This window comes from Herpailurus yagouaroundi, unplaced genomic scaffold (assembly GCF_014898765.1).
Source record: "Herpailurus yagouaroundi ecotype Mexico unplaced genomic scaffold, PumYag 100, whole genome shotgun sequence".
In the NCBI taxonomy this organism is placed as follows: Eukaryota; Metazoa; Chordata; class Mammalia; order Carnivora; family Felidae; genus Herpailurus; species Herpailurus yagouaroundi.
This window is the reverse complement of record NW_024412391.1, coordinates 67,087,585-67,097,020: the sequence shown is the minus strand read 5'-3', so window position 1 is coordinate 67,097,020 and position 9,436 is coordinate 67,087,585. Positions and strand designations below refer to the sequence as shown.

Below are 9,436 nucleotides of genomic sequence, written 5' to 3'. Positions count from 1 at the left end.
ACTATTGAGATTCAGACTTACAGAAACAGATCTATGTCTGCAGATAGTGAAGAAGAGTTCAGAGTGGCACAATTGGAAACAGCAGAAAGTAGTGCCCTTGAGAAATAATTCACCATTAGAGAAGAAGGAATTTAGGGCTCTAGAATTGCAAAGCAGATCCTTCAGGGGGATATAACAATGGTTCACTTAACTAAGCATGTGATACATGTCATACCCTTACCAAGCAGCCCTGGGATGCAGCAATCAAGTGCTTGCCCTCTCAACTGCATTTCATGATGGCATAGTGGCAGCATCTCCAGGACTGAGAGGAGGAACTTGAGCTCCAGCCTTCTGGCAACAACACATCATGGCGGCTGCAGCTTAGGAAACAATCCACAATATTACAAAGATAGTAATTTTTTTAAATGAAGATTGTTACTGAGAGGATAGATAGGAGAGTTAATGACATATGATAGGAAGACAGAATTTGCAGGAATTCATTACCAATAGAATATGAGGAGTGAGGGAGGAGAAGGTATTTAGAATGGGAATTCTAGGATTTGGTTAGCAGGGATGACTTAAAGAATGATGCCATGGTATTATTTACAATAGCCAAGGTGTAGAAGCAACCCAAGTGTCCATCCACAGATGATAAATAAAGATGTGGCATACATATATACAAGGACATATGACTCAGCCATAAAGAATGAAATCTTGCCACTTAAAACAATTTGCAGTGGATGCAATCTGGAGGGTATACTGCTAAGTGAAATAAGTCAAAGAGAAATACCATATAATTTCACTCACATGTGGAAATTAAGAAAGCAAACAAAGAAAAAGTCAGACATAAAAATAGACTCTTAAATATGGAGAACAAACGTGGTTGCCAAAGGGGAGTTGGGTGGAGGGTTGGGTGAAATAGGTGAAGGGAATTAAGTGTACACTTAGCGTGATGAGCCCTGAGTAATGTATAGAATTGTTGAATCACTATATTGTACACCTGAAACTAACATAACACTGTATGTTATACTAGAATTTTAAAAATAAATATAAATGAATGAATGGATGGATGGATGATGACATGAAACAGAACAGGGAATTCTACAAGAGAAGATTTTTAAAACAAAACAAAAACTGTGAGTGTGTTCCGTATGTTGTATGCTGTTTACAATCATCTCAGTTGCCAAGGCATGCGGTGTGGTGTTTTAGTTTCAGCATATACACACGTAACTATGAAAGGCATACCGTTTTGGACAATGGGGGAGGGAGGAAATGAAGGTATTTCCCTGTTCCTTTGATAAGCTGATTTTCTTTTTTGAAACTTCTGATACAATTAATATGGTTGTGGAGCATAGTCATACAGGGTCTCGCCAAAGCACAAATAACAGTACCTAGAAAAGCTGCAGGCCAGGAGCCCAAAGTCTTTCTCCTCACAGCTCTCCTTTCTACTTAAAATGAAGTCTACCTAGGGTTTATTTTCTGTAAGCACTTGTTCTTTAGGAATTTTACAGGTTTTCATTTAAAAAAAAAAAACTGTCAAAATGATGCCTTTTTATTATTTTAATAATAAATTCATTTAATGCTGTTTTAAGACAATACAAAAGAAATTTATGATTCTGATCTGATTTTCAGACCATAGACCACATGTCTGAGGAAGCCTGTAAAGAATTATGGCCTATTAAGCACAGGATCTGTAAAATTAAACATATAAATTAATAACAAAAATATGTGATTTTCATTGGTAACATTAACTCTGGAATTGTCTTCCAAGAAAATGAACACGTTTTAGTAGCTCCTTTTTCTAAAACTGGTCTTCAAAGCACAAGTGTTAGAAATTTTCCAGTTTGGACTTAATGTTAAATTTTACTCGGTTAATTAGAAGTCCTCTTTCTTCATGCCAATTTTTCCAGGTGTTTTCAAGATGCCCTTTGAAGAGGTAATAAATTATTTGATCCATTTGTGGAAAATAATCCTGTGCTTGAGTAAATTAATGAATCACTGATTTGTGACCATTACACATGACCTGAGGCTAAAGTTCAGTCCCTTCTCAGCTAATTCTACTTCTTCAGCTGGTCAGGGGGTCCTCACGTTTATTGTTAGTGAGTATGTGACATTCCCAGAACTATTAATGGATGCCCACTTTAACTGTGCCAAGAACAAGTTGCCAGTTCATGCAGCTGTAAAGTTATTGACCTGGAAGAGACCAATGAGATCACCTGAGCTGCTAATCCCTTGCCCGGAGGCATGACCTCACTGAAATGAGGCTCCCTCAGCAAAATGTTTGTATTTCTGGACAATACTAAAGAGAGAGAAAAAGGAAAAGAAAACACAAGTGCCGGTATTGTAATGTGAGGAAGCTGCTGATCTTCCAGAACCCATACTCCCCTTCACATCAGCCAGATCAGGGAGTGGCTGGTTGGACAAGATCTGAGAGTCAGAGAAACAGGAAGCTAAGCTCAGGGATTACTGATGCCTTGGCCCATGACCTGGGAAATGATTTCAGACCTCCCCTGTCTTGTAACTTGAAGCTATTACCACAAAAGATAAATATAAATGGACTTACACCGTGGAATTATACAGTGTAAGAGTTGGAAGAGTAGGTTCTATTTTCATTTTGTTAATACAACCTTTTTAAGCAAAATCCCTAACAAAAGCCCAGCGTGTAACAGAGGTCAGTGTTGGAGTAGGCTTGTAGAACCAGAAGCTGTGCCTTGTTACTTCTTCCATCCTGTTCCCAAGTTCCTGTGACAACTCAGGCTGCAGGCGCACAGTTTGAAAACCACTTCTTTTTACACAGAAGAGGAAACTAATCTTTTTGTCAAAGATGACTTATTCGCAAACACAGAAACCTACTCAAAGTCTCTCAGGTAACGGAGGGAAATCTTGATAACATAAAGGGGGCACTGAGGGGCACCTGGGTGGCTCAGTCAGTGAAGCCTCTGACTTCAGCTCAAGTCATGATCTTGAGGTTCATGAGTTTGAGCCCTGCATCGGGCTCTGCACTGACAATGCAGAGCCTGCTTGGGATTCTCTCTCTCTCTCTCTCTCTCTCTCTCTCTGCCCTATCTCCCCCACAAAAAATAAACTTAAAAAAATAAATAAAAGGGAAACGCTGATGGAACCCACAGGTAAAGGGAATGATTTATCCTTCCAGGCCCTAGGGCTGGATCCCACAAGACAGGATCTAAGTGCATCTGCTTGTTCTATCTCTGCAGACAGATGTAACCATGATGTGAAGTTCAAAATGGGTTCTTCCCCTTTTCTCAAGTTTGGCAACTAGGCCCACAGCTGAGAACCAAAAGCGCTAAGTAGTCCTCCTTCTAATTTCAGAGAACAAGCAGCTGTGGATCAGATTGGGTTTGCCGAGAGGTGCTTTTCAGCAGAACCAACACTAAAACTTCTCAACACTTCACTGCCAATACCTGTAAGAGGACAGAGGGAGGGGCGAAGGCCTCCTTTGGTCTGGAAGGTGTAGGTTTATAAAAAGAAACTATGCAGATGTCTTACCTCACTTTACCTGAGCACAGATTAAACTCTTCACCTACTCTTCATCCTCACTCCAGACGGGCTTGTCTGGAAAACACATACAACTACCACACTGACAAGCTTTGCTTTAAATTGATGATAACAAATGATACATGAACTCTCAACCCTCAGCCTACAGCCTTTGTGTATTTCCATAGTCAGTTTGTTTTTCCTCTTGTTAAAACTGTATCATGCTGTCTCTCTGCTCCGACAATAATAACCTAATAACCTCTCCTCCTACACTCAACTAGTACTTTTGTTTGTTTGTTTGTTTGTTTGTTTGTTTTGTTTTGTTTTGTTTTGTTAGGAAATAGATGTACTCAAAAGAGAACTGTCTCATCTTCTAAAAAGATCTGTCTACCAATGTACCTGCACCTGGTACCTGGCACCTGCTTGGTAAAACATTGTCCCTGTCCCTAAGGCCAACTCTTCTGTTTCAGCACCAATCTCATCCCTTTTTCTGCTCAAACAGCTTATACATATCTTTCCTGTGTCATCAGTCTCCACATCTCTGCTGTAGTCTTCCCGTCAGTATGCAAGCATTACAAAATAAATAAATAAAAGTTTGAACCCCCTCTAGTTCTTGACCCATTCCTCAGAAATCTTAAAATTCCTCCAAAGACTTGCCTACTTTGATATTAATGAATCTATTCAGCTTTCTTTTGATTAATATTTGTAAGTCATATATTTTCTCATCCTATTCTTTGTACCTTTTCTGTTTTCCCATATTTTTAGGTGTGTCTGTTGAGAGCAACACACAGTTATTATTTTTTATCCAATCTGGTAACCTTTGCTTTTAATGACAGCATTTAGGGGTGCCTGGGTGGCTCAGTCAGTTAAGTGTCCAACTCTTGATTTGGGCTTAGGTCATGATCTCATGATTGGTGAGATCAGTCCTCACATTGGGCTCCATGCTGCCAGAATCCCTGCTTGGGATGTTCTCTCTCTCCCTCTGTCCCTGCCACTCCCTCTCTCTCTCTCTCTCTCTCTCTCTCTCTCTCTCTTTCTCTAAATAAATAAATAAATAAATAAATAAATAAATAAATAAATAAAATACTAGAAAGAAAGAAAGAAAGAAAGAAAGAAAGAAAGAAAGAAAGAAAGAAAGAAAGAAATCTAGGCTGGGAGTTATTTTTTTTAGAACTTTGTAGAAAGTTCCACTGTTGTCATGAAAGAAGAGAAATCTCATTCTGTTGCTTCATGAGTTTCCTACAGCTACTTTATGATTTTTTTTCTTTTTGTCTTACTTTAGGTAATTTTACTATAATTGGGCTAAGTGTGGTTTTCATTCTACTTATCCTAGTTGAGGTTTTTAGTGCTTCTTGCATCTGTGGTTTGATATCCATCAACAGACTTGGAAAACTCTCATTGTCTTTTCAAATACGGCATATGTCCCATTTTCTCTCTCCTCTGCTTCTTCCAGGTCCCTAATTATTCACGCCAGTATTCTCACTATAGCTCCTATTTTATGACATTCTTTTTGTATTTTCCATACCTTTCATCTCTATACTTTATTCTGGCAATCACTTTTACCAATCTCATAATTCACTAATTCTCTCTTCAACTCTGTCTAATCAGTTATTAAATCCATTCACTGAGGGTTTTTTTAGGTTTATTTATTTATTTTAAGTAATCTCTACACTCAGTGTGGGGCTCAAACTTATGATCCCGACATCAAGAGTCACATGCTCTTCTGACTGAGCCAGCCGGGTGCCCCCCATCCATTGAGTTTTTAATTTCCGTAACTATGTAAATTCAGTTTTAGAATTTCAGTTTGTTTGTTTTCATGGTTTACAATTTCCTGTCAAATTCCCTAATCTGTCCTTAATCTCCTTGAGTGAATTAAGAATCCTAAAGATAAGTTCATGATGCTCCTATGAGTCTATTTCTACTATTAGGAATTTCCCCCACCCTTGGTTTTCACTCCTGTCATGTCGACATGTTATTTTACTGATTGCCAGACACTGTATATTACGACATTGTAAAAATAATTTGAGGCTTTAAATTACGTTGTCTTACTCCATAACAAAGTTATGTTTTCTTCTGGCAGGTAGTTAAGAGCACTAGCAATGTAAGATTTCCTTAATTTCATTTTAAGAATTGAGTTTATTTGAAGCTGGGCTACAGTTGCTGCCAGACTTGAACTACTTTTGATTTATATTTATTACTTAGAGTCAGTTCCTTGGGATTCAAATGCAAAACCTGGTAGAAGGTGACTACCTAGCTCTCTCCCTTGGCATACTCTGGATTACATATTTTGTCCTAACAGTCTCTTGAGGCTGTTAAAAATCCTGTTGAGTTTCTCAACCTCTCAGCTACCTCATCTAATTAAAAAATAGACTTTGGTGCTGGGCTTGTCTCTCTGGGTCTCTTTCTTCTTCAAAAACTTATTATCCTTCACCCTTTTGTTAGCTATCCAATACCTTCAGGCAAATAGTTTTTATAATTAGGCTTGTTTTTCTAGTGGTTCTCAGTATTGGTACATATAACTCAGCAAGCATTACCAGAAGCAGAAGTCACTGGAGAGAATTGACTGTTTACTGTCATCGGTCCTCTTCTTCCATTTTCTGGCTTCTATTCTGAACAGCTTTCTCTCTCACTGTTCCACTGTATGCTCTTTTGTCAAGATCACCAAGTGATCAAGTGTCAGCCCTCATCTCATTTGCTCACCCAGTACCATTTGAAAAGTTGGAGACTCTCTTTCTGGAAACATTTACACTACTTGGCGTCTGAGAAATCATACTCTCTCCTCCATGCTTTCTCTGTGTCTTTTGCTGGTTCCTCGTCTTCCCATCATCTCAGTTAGCAAGGTCAACTCCTTGGCCCCCTTCTCTATCCACACCCACAATGTGGGTGATCTCCTTTAGACTTGTGGCTTTAAATATAAAATACTGGAAGCATATTGATGTGTCTCAAATTTCTATTTTATTTCTAGCCTTGAACTTTCACCTGATCTCCAGCATATTACATCTAACTACCTTCTTGAAAACTTTATTTGAATGTCTAAAATGCATCTCAAGCATAAAGTTCTAAAAATAAAATCTTAAGCTCCTTCCCATCTCCACCCAGTTATCCAAGATGGACACTCAGGAGTTTCTTTAATACTGCTCTTCCCTCACATTCCACATCCAATTTATCAGCAAATTCTGCTGGCTCGACCATCACAATATAATTTGTATCCAGCTGTGTCTCATTACTTAAACCCATATCAGTCCAAGCCACTGTAGTCATACTTGCTATTCCCTCTTCCTGGAAATCTCTACCTTTCCCATGATTAACTCTTTTACATCATTACATCTATGTTGAGATGTCATCTCTTCATAATGACCTTCCCTGACTGTCCTGTCTAACATAGTTCTCTTCTTGTATCACTGTCTCCTTTTCCTTGGTTTCATTTGTGTAGTTCTTATTACTATCCAATATTGTATCTTGTTTAGATATAACTTGTGTTTGTCTGGTCATCTGGTTCCCCCACTCATGGGAACAGACACTGTGTCTAGTTCATGACAAGGTTCTCGTGACCTAGAACAGAGCCTGGCACATATTAAAAGCTCAATAAATACTAGTTGAGGGGCACTTGGGTGGCTCTGTTGGTTAAGCATCCAACTTTGGCTCAGGTCATGATCTCGTGGTTTGTGGGTTCAAACCTCCCATCAGACTCTGTGCTAACAGCTGAGAGCCTGGAGCCTGCTTCGGATTCTGTGTCTCCCTCTGTCTCTGCACCTCCCCCATTTGTGCTCTGTCTCTCTCTTTCTCTCTCTCTCTCTCAAAAATAAATAAACACTTAAAAATAAATTAATAAATACTTGAATGAACCAACAAATGAATGGATGAATAAGGAACACAGTTGTATTGTCAAAAAATGGTTGAGATGGTGGTGTTTAGGAAATAAAAATTATTTAGATGAGTGGTTCTCAAAGGATGGTCCATAGACCAATAGTATCACATCACTTGAGAGATTATTAAAATTGCAAATTCTGGGACACCCCCTCTAACCCCTGACCCACTGAGTCAAAAACTGGAGGTGAGGAGGCAGTCTGTATTTTATCAAGTCTTTCCATAGATTCTGTTGCAAGATAACTTTGAGAACCACTGATTTCAGGGATAGGCCAAACCTGGCCCACTGCCTGTTTTTCTAAGTAAAGTTTTACTGAAACACAGTCACTTGCATACATTTACATCTTGTCTATATATTTTTGCACTAAAACAGCATTGTCAAAAATTGCAACAGAGCCCTCATAGCTCCAAACGCCTATAATATTTACTATCTGGTCCTTCGATGACTTCTAGTTTAGATCAGCACCTTACACTGTGTCATGATGGTAGCATAAACTCATACATCTATCTCCTTCCCCACTAAATGCCACTGAAATTAAAGAAAACCTGTGGTTAAAGAAGGATACATAACAGAAAACAAGAAAGGGTGGTCTCAGTGGACCAGAAAACTTAAGGAATTTCTAATACAAAAAAAAAAAAACATTTTGGGGAGGTAAGGGGAAACAGATGAGATCAGATTAACAGAGAAACAAGTGGGAGAAGCTGCAACACAAGATTCAAATACAAGCTATTGCAAAAGGAAGCAAAAGTTCTTAAGAAAACCCTGAATGAGTTTTATGCTCTAAGCTAACCAAACCAAAGCAGTCCTGGAGAAATCATTGGATGAGTCATTAAAGGACCAATCAGAGAATCTGGCCAGTGACCCTTTCTTCCAAAGATCTGAACAGCTGGCCATAAACCTCATTTATAAACAAAGCTAAAAAACTTTGGGAAAGGCTCCTGGCTTCAGTGCTGGGGCCTGAGAAGCAGAGTCCAGCAAGACTTCCACAATGGCAGCAGAGGACAGAAATAGAAGGTCATCCTGACTCAAACATTTGCACCATGATAAACTGGCATGCACAGGTCTCCAAACTGAGTTCTGGAATTAGAGACTCCCAGAGTAGTTTCTGGTACTGCAGAAGCAGGACTATGTCACAAGGGAAGGGATGGGAAGCCCACTTTTACTAAGTGGACAAGCTACTTACCCGCTGTTGTAGGTAAAATTGTGTGCCTCAAAAAGATATGTTAAAGTCCTAAGCCCTGGTAGCTCGGAATGTGACCTTATTTGGAGATAGATGATGGCAGATTTAATTAGTGAAGATGAAGTTATATGGGAGTATAATGAGCCCTTAATCCAATATGATGAGTGTCCTTTTAAGAAAAGGAGAGAGACACAGAAATGAGAAGGCCACATGAACACAAAGAGACACACAGACCATCACAGTGAAGACAGAGGCGGAGGTGGGGTTACTTTGCTATAAGCCAAAACACTCCTGATGCTACCAGAAGATGGAAGAGGTAAAGAAGGATGCTCTCTTAGGGGCTCTGGAGGTTGCATGGCCTTGCCAACACCTTGATTTTAGATGTTTAGTCTCCAAAGCTGTGGGAGGATAAATTTCTACTTTTTTAAAGCCACTCAATTTGGGGTATTTTGTTAGGGCAGGCTTAGGAAACTAGTACACCAGCCCTCTGGACCACATATTCCACTGTGTTCCCTTTATCACCAAAAGTGGAACCTGCCTTCATAGACAAGTAAACAGAGATTCTCATGTGGCCAAGGAAATAGATCCACACCAACAATAAGAACAGACAATCATCACCAAATATTTGAGGAAAATTAACACCATTAGAAAGGATCATCTAAGGGGTGCCTGGGTGGCTTAGTTAGGCAACCATTGTCAGCTCAGGGCATGATTTCATAGCTTGTGAGTTCGAACCTCACGCCAGGCTCTGTGCTGCCTGCTCAGAGCCTGGAGCCTGCTTAGGATTCTGTCTCCCTCTCTCTCTGCCCCTGACCAGCTCGCACTCTTCTGTCTCTCTCTCTCTCTCTCAAAAATAAATAAACATTAAAAGAAAGAAAGAAAGAAAGAAAGAAAGAAAGAAAGAAAGAAAGAAA

At 39.4% G+C, this 9,436-nt stretch overlaps 1 protein-coding gene across 4 annotated transcripts in view; it reads right to left on the bottom strand.

The window, feature by feature from the left end:
* The window catches only part of FAM237B (family with sequence similarity 237 member B), a 174,785-nt gene that overhangs the window by 10,453 nt on the left and 154,896 nt on the right, over positions 1 to 9,436 (bottom strand). The gene's annotated exons all lie outside the window — the stretch shown is intronic.